Source organism: Balaenoptera acutorostrata, chromosome 3, assembly GCF_949987535.1.
Source record: "Balaenoptera acutorostrata chromosome 3, mBalAcu1.1, whole genome shotgun sequence".
Taxonomy (NCBI): domain Eukaryota; kingdom Metazoa; phylum Chordata; class Mammalia; order Artiodactyla; family Balaenopteridae; genus Balaenoptera; species Balaenoptera acutorostrata.
In genome coordinates this window covers 149,429,625-149,456,310 of record NC_080066.1, presented here as the reverse complement: position 1 = coordinate 149,456,310, position 26,686 = coordinate 149,429,625, and the positions used below count along the sequence as shown (strand labels likewise).

Below are 26,686 nucleotides of genomic sequence, written 5' to 3'. Positions count from 1 at the left end.
CTCTATACTGATTTTGATTAGAGTTTTTATCATGAATGGATGTTGAAATTTGTCAGATGTTTTTTCTTTATCTCTTGAGGTGATCATGTGATATTTATCCTTCATTTTGTTAATGTGGTTCATGACACTGATTGATTTATAGATATTGAGCCATCTTTCGTCCTTGGAATAAATCTATCTTTATCATGGTGTATGATCCTTTTTATATATTGTTGGATTTGGTTTGCCAATATTTTGTTGAAGATTTTTGCACCTATATTTGTCAAAGATATTGGACTGTAATATCCAATCAACAGGGTAATGATGGCCTTGTAGAATGAATTTGGGAGTGTTCAGTCCTCTTCAATTTTTTGGAATAATTTGAGAAGGATAGGTATTAGTTCTTCTTTATGTTTGGTAAAATTCCCTTGTAAAGCTGTATGGTCCTGGACTTCTGTTTGCTGAGAGTTTTTTAAATTATAAATTCAATTTCACTACTAGTGATCAGTCTGTTCAAATTGTCTATTTCTTCTCAATTCAGACTTGACATATTGTATGTTTCTAGAAATTTGTCCATTTCTTCTAGGTTGTCCAACTTGTTGGCATACAACTGTTTGTGGTATTCTCTTATGATTGTATCTCAGTGGTATTGGTTGTTATTTTCATCTTTCATTTCTTATTTTGTTTGTTTGGGTCCTCTCTCTTTTCTTCTTGGTATGTCAGGCTAAAGGTTTATCAATTTTGTTTATCTTTTCAAAAATGTAGCTCTTGGTTTTATTAATCTTTTCTATTTTTTAATCTCTACTTTATTTATTTCCTCTCTGATCTTTATTATTTCCTTCCTTCTGCTGACTTTGGGCTTTGTTTTTTATCCTTCTTTTTCTACTTCCCTTAGTTGGTAGGTTAGATTGTTTATTTGAAACTTTTCTTATTTCTTGAAGAAGGCCTGTATCACTGTAAACTTTCCTCTTAGATCTGCTTTCATTGAATCCTATAGTTTTTGGTGAGTTCTGTTTTTATTTTCATTTGCCTGAAGTATTTTCTGATATCTGCTTTGATTTCTTCCTCTTATATCCTCTTTGACCTATTGGATTTTTAGCAGCATAATGTTTAGTCACCACATGTTAGTTCTTTCCCATTTTACTTTCTGTAATTGATTTCTAGTCTCACAAAGTTGTGGTTAAAAAAATGCTTGATATAATTTCTAACCTCTTAAATCTGTTGAGACTTGTTTTGTGGCCTAACATGTGACCTATCCTGGAGAACGTTCCATGTGTCCTTGAAAAGAATGAGTATTCTGCTGTTTTAGTATGGAGTGTCCTGTAGATATCTATTAAGTCCAATTAGTCTATTGTGTCATTTAAGGCCACTGTTGCCTTATTGAGTTTCTGTCTGGATGATATATTCATTGATGTAATTGGGGTGTTAAAGTCCCCTACTATTATTGTATTATTGTCAGTTTCTTCATTGATGTCTGTTAGTATATGCTTTATATATTTAGGTGCTCCTGTATTGGGTGCATATGTGTTAATGAGTTTACTGTCTTCTTTTGTACTGATTCCTTTATCATTATATAATGCCCTTATTTGTATTTTGTTGTAGCCTTTTTTAAAAAGTTTATTTTTTTTGTTTTGTTTTGTTTGTTTTAATTTTTATTAGAGTATAGTTGATTTACAATGTTGTGTTAGTTTCAGGTGTACAACAAAGTGAATCAGTTATACATATACATATATCCACTCTTTTTTAGATTCTTTTCCCATATAGGCCATTACACAGTATTGAGTAGAGTTCCCTGTGCTATACATTAGGTCCTTGTTAGTTATCTATCTTATATATAGTAGTGTGTATACTTCAATCCCAATCTTCCAATTTATCCCTCCCCCTCCTTACCCCCTGGTGTCCATAAGTGTGTTTTCTACATCTGTAACTCTATTTCTGTTTTGTAGGTAAGTTCATTTGCACCCCTTGTTTTAGATTTAACATATAAGCAATATTATATGATATTTGTCTTTCTCTGTCTGACCTAGTTCACTCAGTATGACGATCTCTAGGTCCATCCATGTTACTGCAAATGGCATTATTTTGTTCTTTTTTATGGCTGAATAATATTCCATTGTATGTATGTACCATATCTTCTTTAAAAGCTTTTGTAGAGCAAAGGAAACAACAAAACGAAAAGTCAACCCTCAGAATGGGAGAAAATATTTGCAAGCAAAGCAACCAACAAGGTTAATCTCCAAAATATACAAACATCTCATGCAACTCAATATCAAAAAAACAAACAACCCAATCAAAAGTGGCAGAAGATCTAAATAGATATTTCTCTAAAGAAGACATATAGATGGGCAAAAAGCACATGAAAAGATTCTCAACATCACTAATTATTAGAGAAACGCAAATCAAAACTACAATGAGGTATCACCTCACACTGGTCAGAATGGCCAGCATCAAAAAAGTCTACAAACAATAAATGCTGGAGAGGGTGTGGAGAAAAGGGAACCCTCTTACACTGTTGGTGGGAATGTAAACTGGTACAGCCACTATGGAGAACAGTATGGAGGTTCCTTAAAAAACTAAAAATAGAGCTACCATATGATCCATCAATCCCACTCCTGGGCATATATTTGGAGAAGACCATAATTCGAAAAGATACATGCACCCAAATGTTCGTTGCAGCACTATTTACAATAGCCAGGACATGGAAGCAACCTAAATGTCCATCAACAGAGGAATGGATAAAGAAGATGTTGTATATATATACAATGGAATATTACTCAGTCTACTTTGTTTTATATGAGTATTGTTACCTTGGCTTTCTTGTCATTTCCGTTTGCATGAAATATCTTTTTCCATCTCCTCACTTTCAGTCTGTGTTTGTAGTTCTGAAGTGAGTCTCTTGTAAGCAGCATATGAATGGGTCTTGTTATTTTATCCAAACAGCCACCCTATATCTTTTGATTGGAGCATTTAGTCCATTGACATTTAAAGTAATTATGGATAGCTATGTACTGATTGCCATTTTTAACTTGTTTACTGTTTGTTTTCATAGTTCTTCCCTGTTTTTTCATCTTCCTTTAGGTCCTGCACTTGTGGTTTGATGATTTTCTTTAGTGGAATGCTTGTGTTTCTTTCTCTTGTTTTTGTGTATCTATTGTCAGCTTTTTATTTGTGGTTACCACGGGATTCACATATATTGATCTATAACTATATCTACTTGTTTTATACAGGTAGTCCTTTAAGTTCAAACACATTCTTAAAGATCCACATTTTTAGTGCCCCTTCCCCACACTTTGTGTTTTTAATATTATATTTTACAGCTTCATGTTTTTCCCTTTACTCTTTATTGTAGTTATAGTTGATTTTGGAATTTTTTGTCTTTTAATCTATATACTAGCTTAATGAAGTGGTTGATCCTCAGTCCTTACTAGACATTTGCCTTTTCTAGTGGAATTTCCCCTTTCTTATAGATTCTTACTTCTGTTCCACTTAGAGAAGTCCCTTTAACATTTATTTTAAGGTAGGTTTAGTACTGATGAACTCTTTTAGTTTTTACTTGTCTGAGGAGTTCTTTATCTCTCCTTCTATTCTGAATGGTAGTCTTCCTTGGTGGAGTTTCCTATGCTGCAGGTGTTTCCTTTTCAGAACTTTGAATATATCATGCCACTCCCTTATGGCCTGCAAAGTTTCTGAAGAGAAGTCAGCTGATAGCCTTATGGGGATTCCCTTGTATAAGACTTTGTTTTTCTCTTACTACCTTTAGAATTGTCTCTTTATCTTTAAATTTTGCCATTTTAATTATAACATCTTTTTGAGGGTCCGTCAGGTTCACCTTGTTTGGGATCCTCTTTGCTTCCTGTACCTGGATATCTGTTTCCCCCTTCAGGTTTTGAAATTTTTCAGACATAATTTCCTCAAATACATGCTCAATTCTCTTTTCTTTCTCTTCTCCTGGGACCCCTATACTGCAAATGTTGGTATGTTTAATGTTACCCCAGAGGTCTCTTAAATTGCTTTTGTTTTTAAAAATTTGTTTTTCTATTTGCTGTTCTGATTGGGTGATTTTCATTATTCTATTTTCTGGATCACTTGTGGTCTTCTGTATCACTTAGTCTGTTATTCATTTCTTCTAGTGTGGTGTTTATTTGTGGTGTTTATTTCAGCTATTGAATTATGCATTTTGGGTTGGTTCTTTTCATATTTTCTAGTTCCTTGTTAAAATGTTTGCTGTTTACATCAATTCTTTCCCCTAATTCAGTTAACATTTTTATTACCAATGTTTTGAATTCTTTATCTAGTAAATTGTTTATTTCTGTTTCATTATTTATTTTTTCATGTGTTTTTCTTGCTCTTTCAATTGAGAGTAGTCCCTCTGCCTTTTCATTTTTCTTAACTTTCTTTACCTTTATGAATTTATGTGAATCATTTACATATTTCAGCCTTGAAGGGGTTTTCTAATGTGGCAGTATCCCTATACAGACTACATGTGCCCATTGCCTTTGGTATGAAAGCTGGATTTAACCTGGATGTAAGTCATGTCTTTCCTCATGGTGTGCTGGCAGCTATCACCCTGGTAGTGGGTTGGGCTAGAGAAGGAGGGGCTACAACTGGACCTGGATGTGAGACAGGACTTCCCCTCTGCTCTGTGGCCATCACTGCCCTATCCAGAGTGGGGTCTGATCTCAACTTGCTGGAGCAGAAGCCATGAGAGTCAGGCCCAAGCTGGCTCTGTTCCCTTAAGTGAGTTCTTTCCCCTCTCCCAGCACAGGGACCCTTGCCCCAGAGGGATTGCTGAAGCAAGGGGATACCATGTGGACTCTCTGTTCATGTTGGCCACAGAAAGATGTCTGAGCTGTCTCTGATTTGCAGGCGCCTGTAATTGTTTCCCTCACTCTGCTCAGATGCAGTCTTGGGTACAAGTTCCGTTTGACCCTCACAGCTGATCACTCTTCACAGCCTCCACCACCCCTGCCCTGTTGTGGAGCTGCACTGCAGGGAAGGCAGGGCCTGCATGGACTCTTGGCGTATGTTGGGGTATGAGTTGTGGTGGAGAGGCCACTGTCAGAGTTCTGGGTCTCTTCTGATGCTTGCTTGCATAAGCACCAACAGTGGCCGCTGCTGCCCCACCCAGGCTCCACCCAAGGACCAGGTCACCTCTGCATCCCACAGTCAAGTTTTCTTTCCAATTGTGGCAGCCCTAGATCCAGTGCCATGCTGTGTCATGGAGTAAGCAGGGCTGGAGTGTTTGCTTGGCTCAAGCTGAGGCGTACCAAGAAACAGGCTGGGGTTGTGGGAAACCTCTACCTGCCCTCTCTGGCCTGCCTTGGGGGCAAGCCAGCACACTCTCCTCACAAGCAGAGTCCAGGCTTCCCACAGCCCTTCTGTTAGTCTCACAAGTCCTCCAACCAGCCAAGGGGGTTCATCATCCCTGTATAGGCCCCCAGGAATAGGGCCCCCAATCTCTGTTTCTCACTGTTCACTCCCCAGGGTGGATCTCCACTGGTGCATTCTCCCTTTTTCTCTGAGTTCCCTCCCAGTGGCACAAGTCTCAACGTGTTCGCTTTTCTTCCCTTCCTACCTGATTACACTTGGATATTTCTTATAGCTTTGGCTGTAGAGGAGTCTTTCTGCCAGTTTCCAATTATTTTTCTGTGAGAATTGTTCCACATGTAGATGTATTTTTAATGTGTTAATGGGAGAGGTGAATTTCATGTCCTCCTATGTCACCATCTTGATTGATCCTTCTCAAGGGATTTTTGAATTTTCCTACAAAACTCTGATGAAAAAAATCAAAGATCTAAGTAAATGGAGAGGTATTCCCTGTTCATGGGTAAGAAGACTAAATATTGTCAAAATGTCACTTCTTTCCAACTTGATCTAGGACTCCAGTGCAATCCCAATAAAAATGCCAACCTTTTATTTTGTGGATACTGACAAACTGATTAAGTTTATATGCAGAAGCAAAGCCCCAGAATATTCAACATAATATTGAAGGAGAAGAACAAAGTCCATCAAGGGATGAATGGATAAAGTAAGTATTCTTCAGCCATAAAAAAAAGCAAATCTTGCCATTTGCACCAACATGGATGAACCTTAACATCATTACACTAAGTGAAATAAGTCAGACAGAGAAATACAAATACTGTATAATTTCATGTATATGTGGACTCTTAAACTCAAACTTATAGATATGGAGAATAGATTGGTGGTTGCTAGAGGCAGGAGATGGAGGGTGGGCAAAATGGGTAAAGGTGGTCAACAGGTACACACTTCCAGTTATAAGACAAATTATTCCTGGGAATGTATTGTACAGCATGGTGACTATAGTTAACAATACTAAGTAGGTCTTAAAAGTTCTAGTCACAAGAAAAAAATTTCTAACTGTATGTAGTGATGGATGTTATCTAAATTTATTGTGGTAATAATTTCTCAGTATATATATATACAAATCATTATGTTGTACACCTAAAATTAATACAATATTAGATGCCAAATATATGTCATTAAAACCAAAAGACATACAAACAACAAAACTAAAAACTTTAAAAATGTGTATTCTTCTCTTGTTGTGTGGAGTGTTCTGTATGTCTGTTAGATCCAATTGGTTCAAGGTTTGTTCAAATCCTATTTCCTTATCAACTTTTTGTCCCATTATATCAAATATTTATAGTGGTATATTGAAGTCTCCAACAGTTTTTATAAAACTATATTTCTCACTTCAATTTTGTAAATGCTTGCATCATATATTCTGGAACTATGTTGCATTTTGCATATATTTTTATAATTATTATATCTTCTTGGTGAATTTACCCTTTTATAAATATATAAAGTCCTACTTTATCTCTTTGTCCATGTTTTCCCTTACCTCTTTGAATATATTTAAGACAGTTGTTTTTACAGTCTTTACCTAGTATGTCTGATGTCTGGGCTCCATCAGGGATGGTTTCTGTTAATTTATTTTGTTCTTTTGAATGAGCCATGTTTTCCTGTTTCTTTGCATGCCTTGTGATTTTTTTGTTGTTGCTATCGAACATTGGGCTTTTTTTTATTATACTGTGGTAATTCTGGAAGTTATATTCTCATCATTCCCAGTGATGATTTTTACAATTTTATTATTGGGACTTCCCTAGCGGTCCAGTGGTTAAGACTCCATGCTTCCACTGCAGGGGGCACGGATTCAATCCCTGGTCAGGGAACTAAGATACCACATGCCACGTGGTGCAGCCATGACAAAACAAAACAAAACATAAAAATTTGATTGTTTAAGGCCATTTGAGACTTTTCCAAACAAATTTTTCAAAGACTATTCCTGGTTTTTTGTGCTCACTGAACACTCATTTCTCTATCTCATACTGAGCTTATGTTTGGACAGAGGTGTCCAAGAATTTCTAGAAATATTTGAAGAAGGCTTTGTCTTCATTGGGCATTTCCTTGGGTGCTGTTACACCTTTGATATTTTCTGAGAGCTCCAAAAATGTTGGTTCAGATAGTTTCTAGGTTTTTTTTCTTTCAACTTTTCTGTGGGGGGAATGAGAGCATAGAGCTTCCTTAGTCTGACATTTTGCTGATGTCATTCTGAACACAAAACTTTACAAATCTGCATGATTTCACAAAACACAGAATAGTTCATTAAAACATACAAATCATTTCAAGACTACCAGTTAGCAAAACATGGTCATGTTTCATTTTTTGACATAGACACTGTTGTGAATTACAACTATTGTGAAATCCATCTCTCCTTTTCATATATAGCCAGACCTCTTTACACAAGTTTGTTTTGTTTGGCATAATTTTTTCTTTGCTCCTTTTTTGTAATAACAGTAGATTCTAATTCTACCAAAAGTATATATTTGCTAATAGACTATTAATTTATCTTCTGGGTCATGGTAGTCTTAATAATCTTACTGACTTTGAAATCATGCTTAGTTTAAAAATCTTATAATAGCTTTTCAATTAGAAAAATACCATGCATCAGCCTCCAGTTTTCTCCACATTCTATACCCATATCAAAGACGTCTAAACTTACCAACCTCCTTTGTCCTCACAAAATACCACCATTGTCCTCCTTTAAGCAGGAGATAATATGATCTGGGACAAGTATTGGCAAATGAGACACAAAAGAAGAATTAAATTCAAGAATTTTGAAAGGGTGATAGACAAACATGACTACTCAAAACTAATTTATTTCTGGGTTCTCCTTTCTGTGCCCAGGAACAATCCTCTTCAGAACACTTAGATGTCCTATGAATTTATGCAACATTTTGCCTGATGGATTTTTGGCAGTATTTTTGTTTGTTTGTTTGTTCAGCCATATTGAGATATTATTTGTATGTAGGTTTAAAGTGAACAATGTGTCTACTTGATATATTTATGTATTTAAAAAATAACTATCAGTATTAGCTAATACCTCCATCCCATCACATAATTACCTTTGTGTGTGTGTAGTGAAAACGTTTAAGATCTTCTCTCTTACCAACTTTCCAGTATATAATACAGTATTTTTAGCTATCATCACCATGCTGTACATTAGATCAGAACTTGTCAATCTTGTAACTAGAGGTCTGCACTTTTTGACAAATATCTCCCCCTTTCCCGCTCCCCCAGCCCTGTTAATCACCACTCTACTGTCGATTTTTCTGAGTTCAGCTTTTTTAGGTTCCATGTATAAGTGATATCATACAGAATTTGTCTTTCTTTGATCTATTTCACTTAGCACAAGGTCCTCATGTTCATTGTTCATCCAAGTTGTCACAAATGGCAGGATTTCCTTCTTTATTATGGCTGAATAGTATTCCTTGTATATGTATACCACATTTTCTTTACCTAAACATCCATTGATGGACACATAGGTTGTTTTCCTATCTGGCTATTGTGAATAATGCTGGAATGAATATTGGAGTGCAGATATAGCTATGATTCTTGATTTCAATTCCTTTGGACGTATACCCAGAAGTGGATTGTTGGGTCATATGTTAGTTCTATTTTTAATTTTTTGAAGCACTCATATACAGTTTTCCTTTGTGGCTCTATTTACATTCTCACCAACAATGCACAATGGTTAAGATATAACAATCTTAAATATATCTCCACACTCTCACCAATACTTATCTCTTTTCTTCTCAATGATAACCATCCTAAGAGGTGTGAGGTAATATCTCATTGTGGTTTTGATTTGCTTTTCCCTGATGATTAGTGATGTTGAGGACCTCTTCCTGTACCTGTTGGCCATTTATATGTCTTCTCTGGGAAATGTCTATTCAGTTTCTCTGCCCATTTTCCAGTTGTGGTTTTGTTTTGTTTGTTTTTTGTTTTGGGAGCATTTGCTATTGACTTGTATGAGTTCTTTATATATTTTGGATATTATATACGATTTGCAAATGTTTCTCCCATTCAATAGATTGCCTTTTAATTTTGTTGTTTCTTTTGCTGTGTCTTTGGTTTGATGTAGTCCCAGTTTTTAATTTTTGCTTTTGTTGTTTGTACTTCCAGTGTCAAATCCAGAAAATAGGTTCCAGACCAAGGTCAAGGAGTTTTCCCCTATTTTCTTCTGGGAATTTAATGGTTTTAGGTCTTATGTTTAAATCTTTAATCTATTTTGAGTTCATTTGGTGAGTAGTGTAATGTAGGGTTACAATTTTATTCTCCTTCATGTGGTTATCCAGCTTTTCCAATACTATTATTGATTATTCTTGGCTCCCTTATCAAATATTAGTTTATCCTATATGTGGGGGGCTATTTCTGGGCTCTCTACTGTGTTCCATTGATCCGTGTGTCTGTTTTTATGGCAGTACCGTACTGTTTTCATTACTATAGTTTTGTATGTAGTTGAAATCAGGAAGCATGAAGCCTCCTGTTTTGTTCTTCTTTCTCAAGATTCCTTTGGCTATTTGGCTCTTTATTGGTTCCATATAAATTTTAGGATTGTTTATTCTATTTCAGTGAAAAATACCATTCTAATTTGATAGTGATTGCATTGAATCTGTAGATTACTTTGGTTACTATGGACATTTTAACAATATTAATTCTTTCAATATATAAATACAGCATATCTTTCCATTTGTTAGTGTCTGCTTCAATTTCTTTCATCAAAGTCTTGTGGTTTTTGGTGTAGAGAGTTCACTTCCTTGGTTAAATTTATTCCTAAGTATCTTATTTTATTTTATTTTTAAAATTTGAATCTTATTTATTTTTTTATACAGCAGGTTTGTATTAGTCATCAATTTTATACACATCAGTGTATACATGTCAATCCCAATCACCCAATTCATCACACCACCACCACCACCCCGCCGTGGCTTTCGCCTCTTAGTGTCCATACGTTTGTTCTCTACATCTGTGTCTCAATTTCTGCCCTGCAAACCGGTTCATCTGTACCATTTTTCTAGGTTCCACATACGTGCATTAATGTACGATATTTGTTTTCTCTTCCTGACTTACTTCACTCTGTATGACAGTCTCCAGATCCATCCACGTCTCAAGAAATGACCCATTTTCGTTCCTTTTTATGGTTGAGTAATATTCCATTGTATATATGTACTACATCTTCTTTATCCATTCGTATGTCGATGGGCATTTAGGTTGCTTCCATGACCTGGCTATTGTAAATAGTGCTGCAATGAACATTGGGGTGCATATGTCTTTTTGATATACGGTTTTCTCTGGGTATATGCCCAGTAGTGGGGTTGCTGGATCATATGGTAATTCTATTTTTAGTTTTTTAAGGAACCTCCATATTGTTCTCCATAGTGGCTGTATCAAATTACATTCCCACCAACAGTGTAGAAGGGTTCCCTTTTCTCCACACCCTCTCCAGCATTTGTTGTTTATAGATTTTCTGATGATGCCCATTCTAACTGGTGTGAGATGATACCTCATTGTAGTTGTTTTTTTTTTTTTTTTTTTCCACACACACACACTGTATTTTATTTTTACAAGAGATAGATAGACTGACACCAAGCATTGTACATGGATGACCACAACAAAAGCAACAATGATTGCAATTACCAAACATGAAACACACTTATACTATGTCATAACATTGACATTCAGTCCAGTAATCCTCCACTGTAACAGCTCCTTTACTTTGCAGTGAAAATTGATTTGTATATTCTTTTCCTCTGAGTCCTTGTGGGATTTTTTTTTTTTTTAATTCAGACAGAAAGTCACAAAAATTATACTCATCCTCATCAGTTCACTCAGTCCCATGTAATTAATTTCTTTTTTTTCATCTTGATCTTTTGTTAGCACTTTTATGGGTTCATCAGTTTTTCATTAGAGTTCTGAAAATGCTTATTCATTCAGTTCAGCAGTACAGTCAGTTACCAGAAACCTGTACTTGTCAGAGTCTTTTCCATGAATTTCTTGAAGATGAAACTCTTTTATAGGAACATATTTGCAAAATCATCAGAGTACACCCAGAACTGTCTGTAAATGACAAAAGACTTAAAAATGACCATGGTTAAAGATTTGATGAAAGTTCATAATAATGCAGTTGACAAGAAAATTAGTTATTTCTGAGATATACATTTTAAAGTAATAACTAGGATTATTACTTATAACATTATACCAGAACATATAAGATTTTTAGACGTTTCCTGTAATGTCTGAAACATTTATATTAACATATTTCCATACATATTTCCATACAAATACAAATATAAGATTTTTAGAAATTTCATGTAATGTCTGAAACATTTATATTAACGTATTTCCATACATATTTCCATACAAATACAAATATAAGATTTTTAGAAATTTCATGTAATGTCTGAAACATTTATATTAACATATTTCCATACAAATACAAATATAAGATTTTTAGAAATTTCATGTAATGTCTGAAACATTTATATTAACATATCTCCATACATATAACCCAATGAAAGTTTAGTATTAGTTGTTTTGTTTGTTTTTTTATACTGCAGGTTCTTATTAGGCATCAGTTTTATACACATCAGTGTATACATGTCAATCCCAATCGCCCAATTCAGCACATCACCATCCCCACCTCATCGCAGTTTTCCCCCCTTGGTGTCCATATGTCCATTCTCTACATCTGTGTCTCAACTTCTGCCCTGCAAACTGGCTCATCTGTACCATTTTTCTACGTTCCACATACATGCATTAACATACGATATTTGTTTTTCTCTTTCTGACTTACTTCACTCTGTATGACAGTCTCTAGATCCATCCACTTCTCAACAAATGACTCAATTTCGTTCCTTTTTATGGCTGAATAATATTCCATCGTATATATGTACCACAACTTCTTTATCCATTCGTCTGTTGATGGGCATTTAGGTTGCTTCCATGACCTGGCTATTGTAAATAGTGCTGCAATGAACATTCGGGTGCACGTGTCTTTTTGAATTACGGTTTTCTCTGGGTATATGCCCAGTAGTGGGATTGCTGGGTCATATGGTAATTCTATTTTTAGTTTTTTAAGGAACCTCCATATTGTTCTCCATAGTGGCTGTATCAATTTACATTCCCACCAACAGTGCAAGAGGGTTCCCTTTTCTCCACACCCTCTCCAGCATTTGTTGTTTGTAGATTTTCTGATGATGCCCATTCTAACAGGAGTGAGGTGATACCTCATTGCAGTTTTGATTTGCATTTCTCTAATAATTAGTGATGTTGAGCATCTTTTCATGTGCTTCGTGGCCGTCTGTATGTCTTCTTTGGAGAAATGTCTATTTAGGTCTTCTGCCCATTTTTGGATTGGGGTGTTTGTTTCTTTGATATTGAGCTGAATGAGCTGTTTATATATTTTGGAGATTAATCCTTTGTCCGTTGATTCATTTGCAAATATTTTCTCCCATTCTGAGGGTTGTCTTTTCGTCTTGTTTATGGTTTCCTTTGCTGTGCAAAAGCTTTGAAGTTTCATTAGGTCCCACTTGTTTATTTTTGTTTTTATTTCCATTACTCTAGGAGGTGGATCGAAAAAGATCTTGCTGTGATTTATGTCAAAGAGTGTTCTTCCTATGTTTTCCTCTAAGAGTTTTATAGTGTCCAGTCTTATATTTAGGTCTCTAATCCATTTGGAGTTTATTTTTGTGTATGGTGTTAGGGAGTATTCTAATTTCATTCTTTTACATGTGGCTGTCCAGTTTTCCCAGCACCACTTATTGAAGAGACTGTCTTTTCTCCATTGTATATCTTTGCCTCCTTTGTCATAGATTAGTTGACCATAGGTGCGTGGGTTAATCTCTGGGCTTTCTATCTTGTTCCATTGATCTATGTTTCTGTTTTTGTGCCAGTACCATATTGTCTTGATTACTGTAGCTTTGTAGTATAGTCTGAAGTCAGGGAGTCTGATTCCTCCAGCTCCATTTTTTTGCCTCAAGACTGCTTTGGCTATTCGGGGTCTTTTGTGTCTCCATACAAATTTTAAGATGATTTGTTCTAGCTCCGTAAAAAATGCCATTGGTAATTTGATAGGGATTGCATTGAATCTGTAGATTGCTTTGGGTAGTATAGTCATTTTCACAATGTTGATTCTTCCAATCCAAGAACATGGTATATCTCTCCATCTGTTGGTATCATCTTTAATTTCTTTCATCAGTGTCTTATAGTTTTCTGCATACAGGTCTTTTGTCTCCCTAGGTAGGTTTATTCCTAGGTATTTTATTCTTTTTGTTGCAATGGTAAATGGGAGTGTTTCCATAATTTCTCTTTCAGATTTTTCATCATTAGTGTATAGGAATGCAAGAGATTTCTGTGCATTAATTTTGTAACCTGCAACTTTACCATATTCATTAATTAGCTCTAGCAGTTTTCTGGTGGCAGTTTTAGGATTCTCTATGTATAGTATCATGTCATCCGCAAACAGTGACAGTTTTACTTCTTCTTTTCCAATTTGTATTCCTTTTATTTCTTTTTCTTCTCTGATTGCCGTGGCTAGGACTTCCAGAACTATGTTGAATAATAGTGGTGAGAGTGGACATCCTTGTCTCGTTCCTGATCTTAGAGGAAATGCTTTCAGTTTTTCACCATTGAGAATGATGTTTGCTGTGGGTTTGTCATATATGGCCTTTATTATGTTGAGGTAGGTTCCCTCTATGCCCACTTTCTGGAGAGTTTTTATCAGAAATGGGTGTTGAATTTTGTCAAAAGCTTTTTCTGCATCTATTGAGATGATCATATGGTTTTTCTTCTTCAATTTGTTAATATGGTGTATCACATTGATTGATTTGCGTATATTGAAGAATCCTTGCATCCCTGGGATAAATCCCACTTGATCGTGGTGTATGATCCTTTTAATGTGTTGTTGGATTCTGTTTGCTAGTATTTTGTTGAGGATTTTTGCATCTATATTCATCAGTGATATTGGTCTGTAATTTTCTTTTTTTGTAGTGTCTTTGTCTGGTTTTGGTATCAGGGTGATGGTGGCCTCATAGAATGAGTTTGGGAGAGTTCCTTCCTCTGCAATTTTTTGGAAGAGTTTGAGAAGGATGGGTGTTAGCTCTTCTCTAAATGTTTGATAGAATTCACCTGTGAAGCCATCTGGTCCTGGACTTTTGTTTGTTGGAAGATTTTTAATCACAGTTTCAATTTCATTACTTGTGATTGGTCTGTTGATATTTTCTGTTTCTTCCTGGTTCAGTCTTGGAAGGTTATACCTTTCTAAGAATTTGTCCATTTCTTCCAGGTTGTCCATTTTATTGGCATAAAGTTGCTTGTAGTAGTCTCTTAGGATGTTTTGTATTTCTGCGGTGTCTGTTGTAACTTCTCCTTTTTCATTTCTGATTTTATTGATTTGAGTCCTCTCCCTCTTTTTCTTGATGAGTCTGGCTAATGGCTTATCAATTTTGTTTATCTTCTCAAAGAACCAACTTTTAGTTTTATTGATCTTTGCTATTGTTTTCTTTGTTTCTATTTCATTTATTTCTGCTCTGATCTTTATGATTTCTTTCCTTCTGCTAACTTTGGGTTTTGTTTGTTCTTCTTTCTCTAGTTTCTTTAGGTGTAAGGTTAGATTGTTTACTTGAGATTTTTCTTGTTTCTTTAGGTAGGCTTGTATAGCTATAAACTTCCCTCTTAGAACCGCTTTTGCTGCATCCCATAGGTTTTGGGTCGTCGTGTTTTCATTGTCATTTGTCTCTAGGTATTTTTTGATTTCCTGTTTGATTTCTTCAGTGATCTCTTGGTTATTTAGTAACGTATTGTTTAGCCTCCATGTGTTTGTCTTTTTTACGTTTTTTTCCCTGTAATTCATTTCTAATCTCATAGCGTTGTGGTCAGAAAAGATGCTTGATATGATTTCAATTTTCTTAAATTTACTGAGGCTTGATTTGTGACCCAAGATGTGATCTATCCTGGAGAATGTTCCGTGTGCACTTGAGAAGAACGTGTAATCTGCCGTTTTTGGATGGAATGTCCTATATATATCAATTAAATCTATCTGGTCTATTGTGTCATTTAAAGCTTCTGTTTCCTTATTTATTTTCATTTTGGATGATCTGTCCATTGGTGTAAGTGAGGTGTTAAAGTCCCCCACTATTATTGTGTTACTGTCGATTTCCTCTTTTATAGCTGTTAGCAGTTGCCTTATGTATTGAGGTGCTCCTATGTTGGGTGCATATATATTTATAATTGTTATATCTTCTTCTTGGATTGATCCCTGGATCATTATGTAGTGTCCTTCCTTGTCTCTTGTAACATTCTTTATTTTAAAGTCTATTTTATCTCATATGAGTATAGCTACTCCAGCTTTCTTTTGATTTCCATTTGCATGGAATATCTTTTTCCATCCCCTCACTTTCAGTCTGTATGTGTCCCTAGGTCTGAAGTGGGTCTCTTGTAGACAGCATATATATGGGTCTTGTTTTTGTATCCATTCAGCCAGTCTATGTCTTTTGGTTGGGGCATTTAATCCATTCACGTTTAAGGTAATTATCGATATGTATGTTCCTATGACCATTTTCTTAATTGTTTTGGGTTTGTTTTTGTAGGTCCTTTTCTTCTCTTGTGTTTCCCACTTAGAGAAGTTCCTTTAGCATTTGTTGTAGAGCTGGTTTGGTGGTGCTGAATTCTCTTAGCTTTTGCTTGTCTGTAAAGCTTTTGATTTCTCCATCAAATCTAAATGAGATCCTTGCTGGGTAGAGTAATCTTGGTTGTAGGTTCTTCCCTTTCATCACTTTAAGTATTTCATGCCACTCCCTTCTGGCTTGCAGAGTTTCTGCTGAGAAATCAGCTGTTAACCTTATGGGGGTTCCCTTGTATGTTATTTGTCGTTTTTCCCTTGCTGCTTTCAATAATTTTTCTTTGTCTTTAATTTTTGCCACTTTGATTACTATGTGTCTCGGCGTGTTTCTCCTTGGGTTTATTCTGTATGGGACTCTCTGCGCTTCCTGGACTTGGGTGGCTATTTCCTTTCCCATGTTAGGGAAGTTTTCGATTATAATCTCTTCAAATATTTTCTCTGGTCCTTTCTCTCTCTCTTCTCCTTCTGGGACCCCTATAATGCGAATGTTGTTGCGTTTAATGTTGTCCCAGAGGTCTCTTAGGCTGTCTTCATTTCTTTTTATTCTTTTTTCTTTAGTCTGTTCCGCAGCAGTGAATTCCACCATTCTGTCTTCCAGGTCACTTATCCGTTCTTCTGCCTCAGTTATTCTGCTATTGATTCCTTCTAGTGTAGTTTTCATTTCAGTTATTGTATTGGTCATCTCTGTTTGTTTGTTCTTTAATTCTTCTAGGTCTTTGTTAATCATTTCTTGCATCTTCTCAATCTTTGCCTCCATTCTTATTCCGAGGTCCTGGATCATCTTCACTATCATTATTCTGAATTCTTTTTCTGGAAGGTTGCCTATCTCCACTTCATTTAGTTGTTTTTCTGGGGTTTTTTCTTGTTCCTTCATCTGGTACATAGCCCTCTGCCTTTTCATCTTCTCTGTCTTTCTGTAACTGTGGTTTTTGGTCCACAGGCTGCAGGATTGTAGTTTTTCTTGCTTCTGTTGTCTGCCCTCTGGTGGTTGAGGCTATCTAAGAGGCTTGATGGGAGGCTCTGGTGGTGGGTAGAGCTGACTGTTGCTGTGGCGGTCAGAGCTCAGTCCTCATTGTAGTTTTGATTTGCATTTCTCTAATAATTAGTGATGTTGAGCATCTTTTCATGTGCTTCTTGGCCATCTGTATGTCTTCTTCGGAGAAATGTCTATTTAGGTCTTCTGCCCATTTTTGGATTGGGGTGTTTGTTTCTTTAATATTGAGCTGAATGAGCTGTTTATATATTTTGGAGATTAATCCTTTGTCCATTGATTCGTTTGCAAATATTTTCTCCCATTCTGAGGGTTGTCTTTTCGTCTTGTTTATGGTTTCCTTTGCTGTGCAAAAGCTTTGAAGTTTCATTAGGTCCCATTTGTTTATTTTTGTTTTTATTTCCATTACTCTAGGAGGTGGATCAAAAAAGATCTTGCTGTGATTTATTTCAAAGAGTGTTCTTCCTATGTTTTCCTCTAAGAGTTTTATAGTGTCCGGTCTTACATTTAGGTCTCGAATCCATTTTGAGTTTATTTTTGTGTATGGTGTTAGGGAGTATTCTAATTTCATTCTTTTACATGTAGCTGTCCAGTTTTCCCAGCACCACTTATTGAAGAGGCTGTCTTTTCTCCATTGTATATCTTTGCCTCCTTTTTCATAGATTAGTTGACCATAGGTACGTGGGTTTATCTCTAGGCTTTCTATCTTGTTCCATTGATCTATATTTCTGTTTTTGTGCCAGTACCATACTGTCTTGATTACTGTAGCTTTGTAGTATAGTCTGAAGTCAGGAAGTCTGATTCCTCCAGCTCCGTTTTTTTCCCTCAAGACTGCTTTGGCTATTCGGGGTCTTTTGTGTCTCCATACAAATTTTAAGATGATTTGTTCTAGTTCCGTAAAAAATGCCATTGTTAATTTGACAGGGATTGCATTGAACCTGTAGATTGCTTTGGGCAGTATAGTCATTTTCACAATATTGATTCTTCCAATCCAAGAACATGGTATATCTCTCCATCTGTTGGTATCATCTTTAATTTCTTTCATCAGTGTCTTATAGTTTTCTGCATACAGGTCTTTTGTCTCCCTAAGTAGGTTTATTCCTAGGTATTTTATTCTTTTTGTTGCAATGGTAAATGGGAGTGTTTCCATAATTTCTCTTTCAGATTGTTCATCATTAGTGTATAGGAATGCAAGAGATTTCTGTGCATTAATTTTGTATCCTGCAACTTTACCGAATTCATTGATTACCTCTAGCAGTTTTTTGGTGGCATTTTTAGGATACTCTATGTATACTATCATGTCATCTGCAAACAGAGACAGTTTTACTTCTTCTTTTCCAATTTGTATTCCTTTAATTTCTTTTTCTTCTCTGATTGCCGTGGCTAGGACTTCCAAAACTATGTTGAATAATAGTGGTGAGAGTGGACATCCTTGTCTTGTTCCTGATCTTAGAGGAAATGCTTTCAATTTTTCACCGTTGAGAATGATGTTTGCTGTGGGTTTGTTGTATATGGCCTTTATTATGTTGAGGTAGGTTCGCTCTATGCCCACTTTCTGGAGAGTTTTTATCATAAGTAAGTGTTGAATTTCGTCAAAAGCTTTTTCTGCATCTATTGAGATGATCATATGGTTTTTATTCTTCAATTTGTTAATGTGGTGTATCACATTGATTGATTTGCATATATTGAAGAATCCTTGCATCCCTGGGATAAATCCCACTTGATCATGGTGTATGATCCTTTTAATGTGTTGTTGGATTCTGTTTGCTAGTATTTTGTTGAGGATTTTTGCATCTATATTCATGAGTGATATTGGTCTGTAATTTTCTTTTTTTGTTGTATCTTTGTCTGGTTTTGGTATCAGGGTGATGGTGGCCTCATAGAATGAGTTTGGGAGTGTTCCTTCCTCTGCAATTTTTTGGAAGAGTTTGAGAAGGATGGGTGTTAGCTCTTCTCTGAATGTTTGATAGAATTCACCTGTGAAGCCACCTGGTCCTGGATTTTGTTTGTTGGAAGACTTTTAATCACAGTTTCAATTTCATTACTTGTGATTGGTCTATTCATATTTTCTGTTTCTTCCTGGTTCACTCTTGGAAGATTATACCTTTCTAAGAATTTGTCCATTTCTTCCAGGTTGTCCATTTTATTGGCATAGAGATGCTTATAGTAGTCTCTAAGTATGCTTTGTATTTCTGCGGTGTCTGTTGTAACTTCTCCTTTTTCATTTCTAATTTTATTGATTTGAGTCCCCTCCCTCTTTTTCTTGATGAGTCTGGCTAATGGCTTATCAATTTTGTTTATCTTCTCAAAGAACCAACTTTTAGTTTTATTAATCTTTGCTATTGTTTTCTTTGTTTCTATTTCATTTATTTCTGCTCTGATCTTTATGATTTCTTTCCTTCTGCTAACTTTGGGTTTTGTTTGTTCTTCTTTCTCTAGTTTCTTTAGGTGTAAGGTTAGATTGTTTACTTGAGATTTTTCTTGTTTCTTGAGGTAGGCTTGTATAGCTATAAACTTCCCTCTTAGAACTGCTTTTGCTGCATCCCATAGGTTTTGGGTCGTCGTGTTTTCATTGTCATTTGTCTCTAGGTATTTTTTTTATTTCCTCTTTGATTTCTTCAGTGATCTCTTGGTTATTTAGTAACGTATTGTTTAGCCTCCATGTGTTTGTCTTTTTTACGTTTTTTTCCCTGTAATTCATTTCTAATCTCATAGCGTTGTGGTCAGAAAAGATGCTTGATATGATTTCAATTTTCTTAAATTTACTGAGGCTTGATTTGTGACCCAAGATGTGATCTATCCTGGAGAATGTTCCGTGCGCACTTGAGAAGAACGTGTAATCTGCTGTTTTTGGATGGAATGTCCTATATATATCAATTAAATCTAACTGGTCTATTGTGTCATTTAAAGCTTCTGTTTCCTTATTCATTTTCATTTTGGATGATCTGTCCATTGGTGTAAGTGAGGTGTTAAAGTCCCCCACTATGATTGTGTTACTGTCAATTTCCTCTTTTATAGCTGTTAGCAGTTGCCTTATGTATTGAGGTGCTCCTATGTTGGGTGCATATATATTTATAATTGTTATATCTTCTTCTTGGATTGATCCCTTGATCATTATGTAGTGTCCTTCCTTGTCTCTTGTAACATTCTTTATTTTAAAGTCTATTTTATCTGATATGAGTATAGCTACTCCAGCTTTCTTTTGATTTCCATTTGCATCCCCTCACTTTCAGTCTGTATGTGTCCCTAGGTCTGAAGTGGGTCTCTTGTAGACAGCATATATATGGGTCTTGTTTTTGTATCCATTCAGCAAGCCGGTGTCTTTTGGCTGGAGCATTTAATCCATTAATCCATTCACGTTTAAGGTAATTATCGATATGTATGTTCCTATGACCATTTTCTTAATTGTTTTGGGTTTGTTTTGGTAGGTCCTTTTCTTCTCATGTGTTTCCCACTTAGAGAAGTTCCTTTAGCATTTATTGTAGAGCTGGTTTGGTGGTGCTGAATTCTCTTAGCTTTTGCTTGTCTGTAAAGCTTTTGATTTCTCCATCAAATTTGAATGAGATCCTTGCTGGGTAGAGTAATCTTGGTTGTAGGTTCTTCCCTTTCATCACTTTAAGTATATCATGCCACTCCCTTCTGGCTTGTAGAGTTTCTGCTGACAAATCAGCTGTTAACCTTATGGGAGTTCCCTTGTATGTTATTTGTCATTTTTCCCTTGCTGCTTTCAATAATTTTTCTTTGTCTTTATTTTTTGCCAATTTGACTACTATGTGTCTCAGCATGTTTCTCTTTGGGTTTATCCTGTATGGGACTCTCTGTGCTTCCTGGACTTGGGTGGCTATTTCCTTTACCATGTTAGGGAAGTTTTTGACTATAATCTCTTCAAATATTTTCTCAGGTCCTTTCTCTCTGTCTTCTCCTTCTGGGACCCCTATAATGCGAATGTTGTTGTGTTTAATGTTGTCCCAGAGGTCTCTTAGTCTGTCTTCATTTCTTTTCATTCTTTTTTCTTTATTCTGTTCCACAGCAGTGAATTCCACCATTCTGTCTTCCAGGTCACTTATCCGTTCTTCTGCCTCAGTTATTCTGCTATTGATTCCTTCTAGTGTAGTTTTCATTTCAGTTATTGTATTGTTCATCTCTGTTTGTTTGTTCTTTAATTCTTCTAGGTCTTTGTTAAACATTTCTTGCATCTTCTCGATCTTTGCCTCCATTCTTATTCCGAGGTCCTGGATCATCTTCACTATCATTATTCTGAATTCTTTTTCTGGAAAGTTGCCTATCTCCACTTCATTTAGTTGTTTTTCTCGGGTTTTATCTTGTTCCTTCATCTGGTATATAGCCCTCTGCCTTTTCATCTTGTCTATCTTTCTGTGAATGTGGTTTTTGTTCCACAGGCTGCAGGATTGTAGTTTTCCTTGCTTCTGCTGTCTGCCCTCTGGTGGTTGAGGCTATCTAAGATGCTTGATGGGAGGCTCTGGTGGTGGGTATAGCTGACTGTTGCTGTGGTGGTCAGAGCTCAATAAAACTTTAATACACTTGACTGTTGATGGGTGGGGCTGGGTTCCCTCCTGTTGGTTGTTTTGCCTGAGGCAACCCAACACTGGAGCCTACCTGGGCTCTTTGGTGGGGCTAATGACAGACTCTGGGAGGGTTCACGCCAAGGAGTACTTCCCAGAACCTCCACTGCCAGTGTCCTTGTCCCGACAGTGAAACAGAGCCACCCCCCGCCTCTGCAGGAGACCCTCCAACACTAGCAGGTAGGTCTGGTTCAGTCTCCCCCAGGGTCACTGTTCCTTCCCCCGGGTCCCGATGCGCACACTATTTTGTGTGCGCCCTTCAAGAGTGGGATCTCTGTTTCCCCCAGTCCTGTCGAAGTCCTGCAATCAATTCCCACTAGGCTTCAAAGTCTGATTCTCTCGGAATTCCTCCTCCCGTTGCCGGACCCCCAGGTTGGGAAGCCTGAGGTGGGGCTCAGAACCTTCACTCCAGTGGGTGGACTTCTGTGGTATAAGTGTTCGCCAGTCTGTGAGTCACCCACCCACCAGTTATGGGATTTGATTTTACTTTGATTGCGCCCCTCCTACCGTCTCACTGTGGCTTCTCCTCTGTCTTTGGATGTGGGGTATCTTTTTTGGTGAGTTCCAGTGTCTTTCTGTCGATGATTGTCCAGCAGCTAGTTGTGATTCTGGTGTTCTCGCAAGAGGGAGTGAGAGCACGTCTTTCTACTCTGCCATTTTCCTTTTCTCCCTCTAAATGTTTGATAGAATTCGCCTGTGAAGCCATCTGGTCCTGGGGTTTTGTTTGTTGGAAGATTTTTAATCACAGTTTCAAGTTCAGTGCTTGTAACTGGTCTGTTTATTTTTTTCTATTTCTTCCTGGCTCAGTCTCGGAAGTTTGTGCTTTTCTAAGAATTTGTCCATTTCTTCCAGGTTGTCCATTTTATTGCCATAGAGTTGCTTATAACAATCTCTCATGATCCTTTGTATTTCTGCAGTGTCAGTTGTTACTTCTTTTTCATTTCTAATTCTATTGGTTTGAGTCCTCCCTTTTTTTCTTGATGAGTCTGGGTAATGCTTTATCAATTTTGTTTATCTTCTCAAAGAACCAGCTTTTAGTTTTATTGATCTTTGCTATTGTGTCCTTCATTTCTTTTTCATTTATTTCTGATCTGATCTTTATGATTTCTTTTCTTCTGCTAACTTTGGGTGTTTTTTGTTCTTTTTCTCTAATTGCCTTAAGTGTAAGTTTAGGTTGTTTATTTGAGATGTTTCTCGTTTCTTGAGGTAGGATTGTATTGCTATAAACTTCCCTCTTAGAACTGCTTTTGTTGCATCCCATGGATTTTGGGTCATCGTGTTTTCATTGTCATTTTTTTCTAGGTATTTTTTGATTTTCTCTTTGATTTCTTCAGTGATCTCTTGGTTATTAAGTAGTGTATTGTTTAGCCTCCATGTGTTTGTATTTTTAACAGATTGTTTTCCTGTAATTGATATGTAGTCTCAAAGCATTGTGGTCAGAAAAGATACTTGATAAGATTTCAATTTTTTAAATTTACCAAGGCTTGATTTGTGACCGAAGATATGATCTATCCTGGAGAATGTTCCATGAGCGCTTGAGAAGAAAGTGTATTCTGCTGTTTTTGGATGGGATGTCCTATAAATATCAATTAAGTCCATCTTATTTAATGTGATATTTAAAGCTTGTGTTTTCTTATTTATTTTCATTTTGGATGATCTGTCCATTGGTGAAAGTGGGGTGTTAAAGTCCCCTACTATTTTTGTGTTACTGTCGATTTCCCCTTTTATGGCTGTTAGCATTTACCTTATGTATTGAGGTGCTCCTATTTGGGTGCATAAATATTTACAATTGTTATATCTTCTTCTTGGATTGATCCCTTGATCATTATGTAGTGTCCTTCTTTGTCTCTTGTAATAGTCTTGATTTTAAAGTGTATTTGTCTGATAGGAGAATTGCTACTCCACCTTTCTTTTGATTTCCATTTGCATGGTATATCTTTTTCCATCCTCTCACTTTCAGTCTGTATGTGTCCCTTGGTCTGAAATGGGTCTTTTGTAGACAGCATATATACAGGTCTTGTTTTTGTACCCGTTCAGCCAGTCTACGTCTTTTGGTTGGATCATTTAATTCTTTTATATTTAAGGTAATTATCGATATGTATGTTCCTATTAGCATTTTCTTAATTTGGGGTGGTTTGTTATTGTAGGTCTTTTCCTTCTCTTGTGTCTCCTGCCTAAAGAAGTTCCTTTAGCATTTGTTGTAAAGCTGGTTTGGTGGTGCTGAATTCTCTTAGCTTTTGCTTGTCTGTAAAGATTTTAATTTCTCCATCAAATCTGAATGAGATCCTTGCTGGGTAGAGCAATCTTGGTTGTAGGCTTTTCCCTTTCATCACTTTAAATATGTCCTGCCACTCCCTTCTGGCTTGTAGAGTTTCTGCTAAAGATCAGCTGTTAACCTTATAGGGATTCCCTTGTATGTTATTTTTTGCTTTTCCCTTGCTGCTTTTAATATTTTTTCTTTGTATTTAATTTTTGATACATTGATTAATATGTGTTGTGGCATGTTTCTCCTTGGATTTATCCTGTATGGGACTCTCTGTGCTTCCTGGACCTGAATGACTCGTTCCTTTCCCATATTTGGGAAGTTTTCAACTATAATCTCTTCAAATATTTTCTCATTCCCTTTGTTTTTCTCTTCTTCTTCTGGGACCCCTATAATTCGAATGTTGGTGCATTTAATGTTCTCCTAGAGGTCTCTGAGACTGTCCTCAATTCTTTTCATTCTTTTTTCTTTATTCTGCTCTGCAGTAGTTATTTCCTCTATTTTATCTTCCAGGTCACTTATCTGTTCTTCTGCCTCAGTTATTCTGCTATTGATTCCTTCTAGAGAATTTTAAATTTCATTTATTGTGTTTTTCATCATTGTTTGTTTGGTTTTTTTCTTCTTCTAGGTCCTTGTTAAACGTTTCTTGTATTTTCTCTATTCTATTTCCAAGATTTCGGATCATCTTTACTACCATTACTCTGAATTCTTTTCCAGGTAGACTGCCTATCTCCTCTTCATTTGTTTCATCTGGTGGGTTTTTACTTTTACCTTTGCTGCAAATTTCTCTGTCTTCTCATTTGCTTAACTTACTGTGTTTTGTGTCTCCTTTTAGCAGGCTGCATGTTCCTAGTTCCCATTGTTTTAGGTGTCTGCCTCCAGTGGGTAAGGTTGTTTCAGTGGCTTGTGTAGGCTTCTTGGTGGAGGGGACTGGTGCCTGTGTTCTTGTGGATGAGCCTGGATCTTGTCTTTCTGGTAGACAGGACTGCATCCAATGGTGTGTTTTGGGGTGTCTGTGAACTCATTATGATTTTAGGCAGCCTCTCTGCTAATGGGTGGGGTTGTATTCCTATCTTGCTAGTTGTTTGGCATGGGGTGTCCAGCACTGCATCCAATGGTGTGTTTTGGGGTGTCTGTGAACTCATTATGATTTTAGGCAGCCTCTCTGCTAATGGGTGGGGTTGTATTCCTATCTTGCTAGTTGTTTGGCATGGGGTGTCCAGCACTGCAGCTTGCTGGTCCTTGAGTGGAGCTGAGGACCTTAGCGTTGAGACAGAAATCTCTGGGAGAGCTCTCACTGATTGATATTAAGTGTGGCCAGGAGGTCTGTGGTGATCCAATGTCTTGAACTCGTCTCTCCCAACTCAGAGTCTCCGGCCTGACACCCGGCCGGAGCACAAAGACCATGTCAGCCACATGACCAGGTACGTGGGGGAATTTCTTGCCTTTTGGGAAGTCTGAGGTCTTCTGCCAGTGTTCAGTAGATGTTCTGTAGGAGTTGCTTCACATGTAGATGTATTTTTGATGTATTTGTGGGCAAGAAGGTGATCTCCACGTCTTACTCCTCCTCCATCTTGAAGGTACTCCCCAAAACCTCAATCTTTATCTTTCAATTATATAGGGATATTTCTGAATAATTTTTTTCCACCATGCTATGTGGCTTCTGGGATCTCAGTTCCCTGACCAGGGATTGAACCCAGGCCACAGCAGTGAATTCCCAGAATCCTAACCACTAGGCCACCAGGGAACTCCCTGAATAATTTTTTAAAGAAGTCACACAAGTTATATGCTTTAAAATACAATGGTGGGACAGGCACAGGATAGACACTCTCATTCCAAAAGGGAGAAATAGGAAAGAAGAAAGGAGCGACCAGTCCCAAGTATGTCCAAAATCTTAAGGCAAGAGAATAATTAATCCTCTTTGGCTCCATGTTCTTCCCTCTAGGCACACTGGGGATTTTGTTTCACTTCCGGATCCATTGGAGTGGAGGTTCTGCCTTCCAGACACACTGGGGTGGCAGTTCTGGGTTGGACACCCAAGACTCCTGGAGGCCTGCCCCATGGTTTTGCTGAACACAGCCCACACTGTAGTTCTCATGGACTGAAGTCATATGCCTGTGGCTCCCCAGGCTTAAATAATGTGCAATAGTTCTACTAGTCTGGGATCCTGGAAGTGACCTGCCCCCATGGCTCTGCTGGGTACTACCCTAGTGTGTGCTCTCTAAGGTGGCTGCCTCTCCAGGGTCATAGACCCTCATCTCCAGTAATATCCATCCTTCAAAATCTGGGTGGAATTTGCACACCAATGGAGACTGCCCAGCATGGACACTGCCAAAGCCTGCTGCCTGTGCCTTCTAGAGGAGTGGCTACTGTTGCCTGTGCTGTGGAGTGCTGGGAATGGAACCCAAGTGTGTGGCAACTCTGTCATGCCTCTGATAAGGCATGAAAAGGTCCTGAAGGCACTGGAGACCCCTCTTTTGAAATTGATCTGATGATCTCTGGATCACCCTGTGGAGCAAGGGGGTGATTCTGCTATTGTCTTGTTCATAGCTCCTGACTTGTGGAGATGACTTACTAATCTTATCAAGTGGTTTGCTTGACCACATCCTTAGTGTTCTATTCAGACCATGCTTTCTCTGTCTTTTCTATATGGATGGCCTGGGAATTTTCCAAATCTTTTAAGTTCCACTGTTCTTTGATGAACAATTCCATCTTTAAATCTCTTTTCTCTTCCTACATTTTACTAGAAGCTTATAGCAAAAGGAAATAAACCAGCCACTCCTTCAACACTTTGCTGAGATATTTCCCCAGCTAAATATCCCACTTATGCTCTAAAGTTCTACATTCCACAAAACACTAGGACATGAACCCACTCCAGCCAAACCCAC

General features: G+C 37.1%; 1 pseudogene; it reads left to right on the top strand.

Annotated features, from left to right (window-relative positions):
* LOC103019586 (disintegrin and metalloproteinase domain-containing protein 21-like) overlaps positions 1-25,903 on the top strand; it is a 35,182-nt pseudogene extending 9,279 nt beyond the window's left edge.
* The last annotated feature ends 783 nt before the right edge of the window (positions 25,904-26,686 follow it).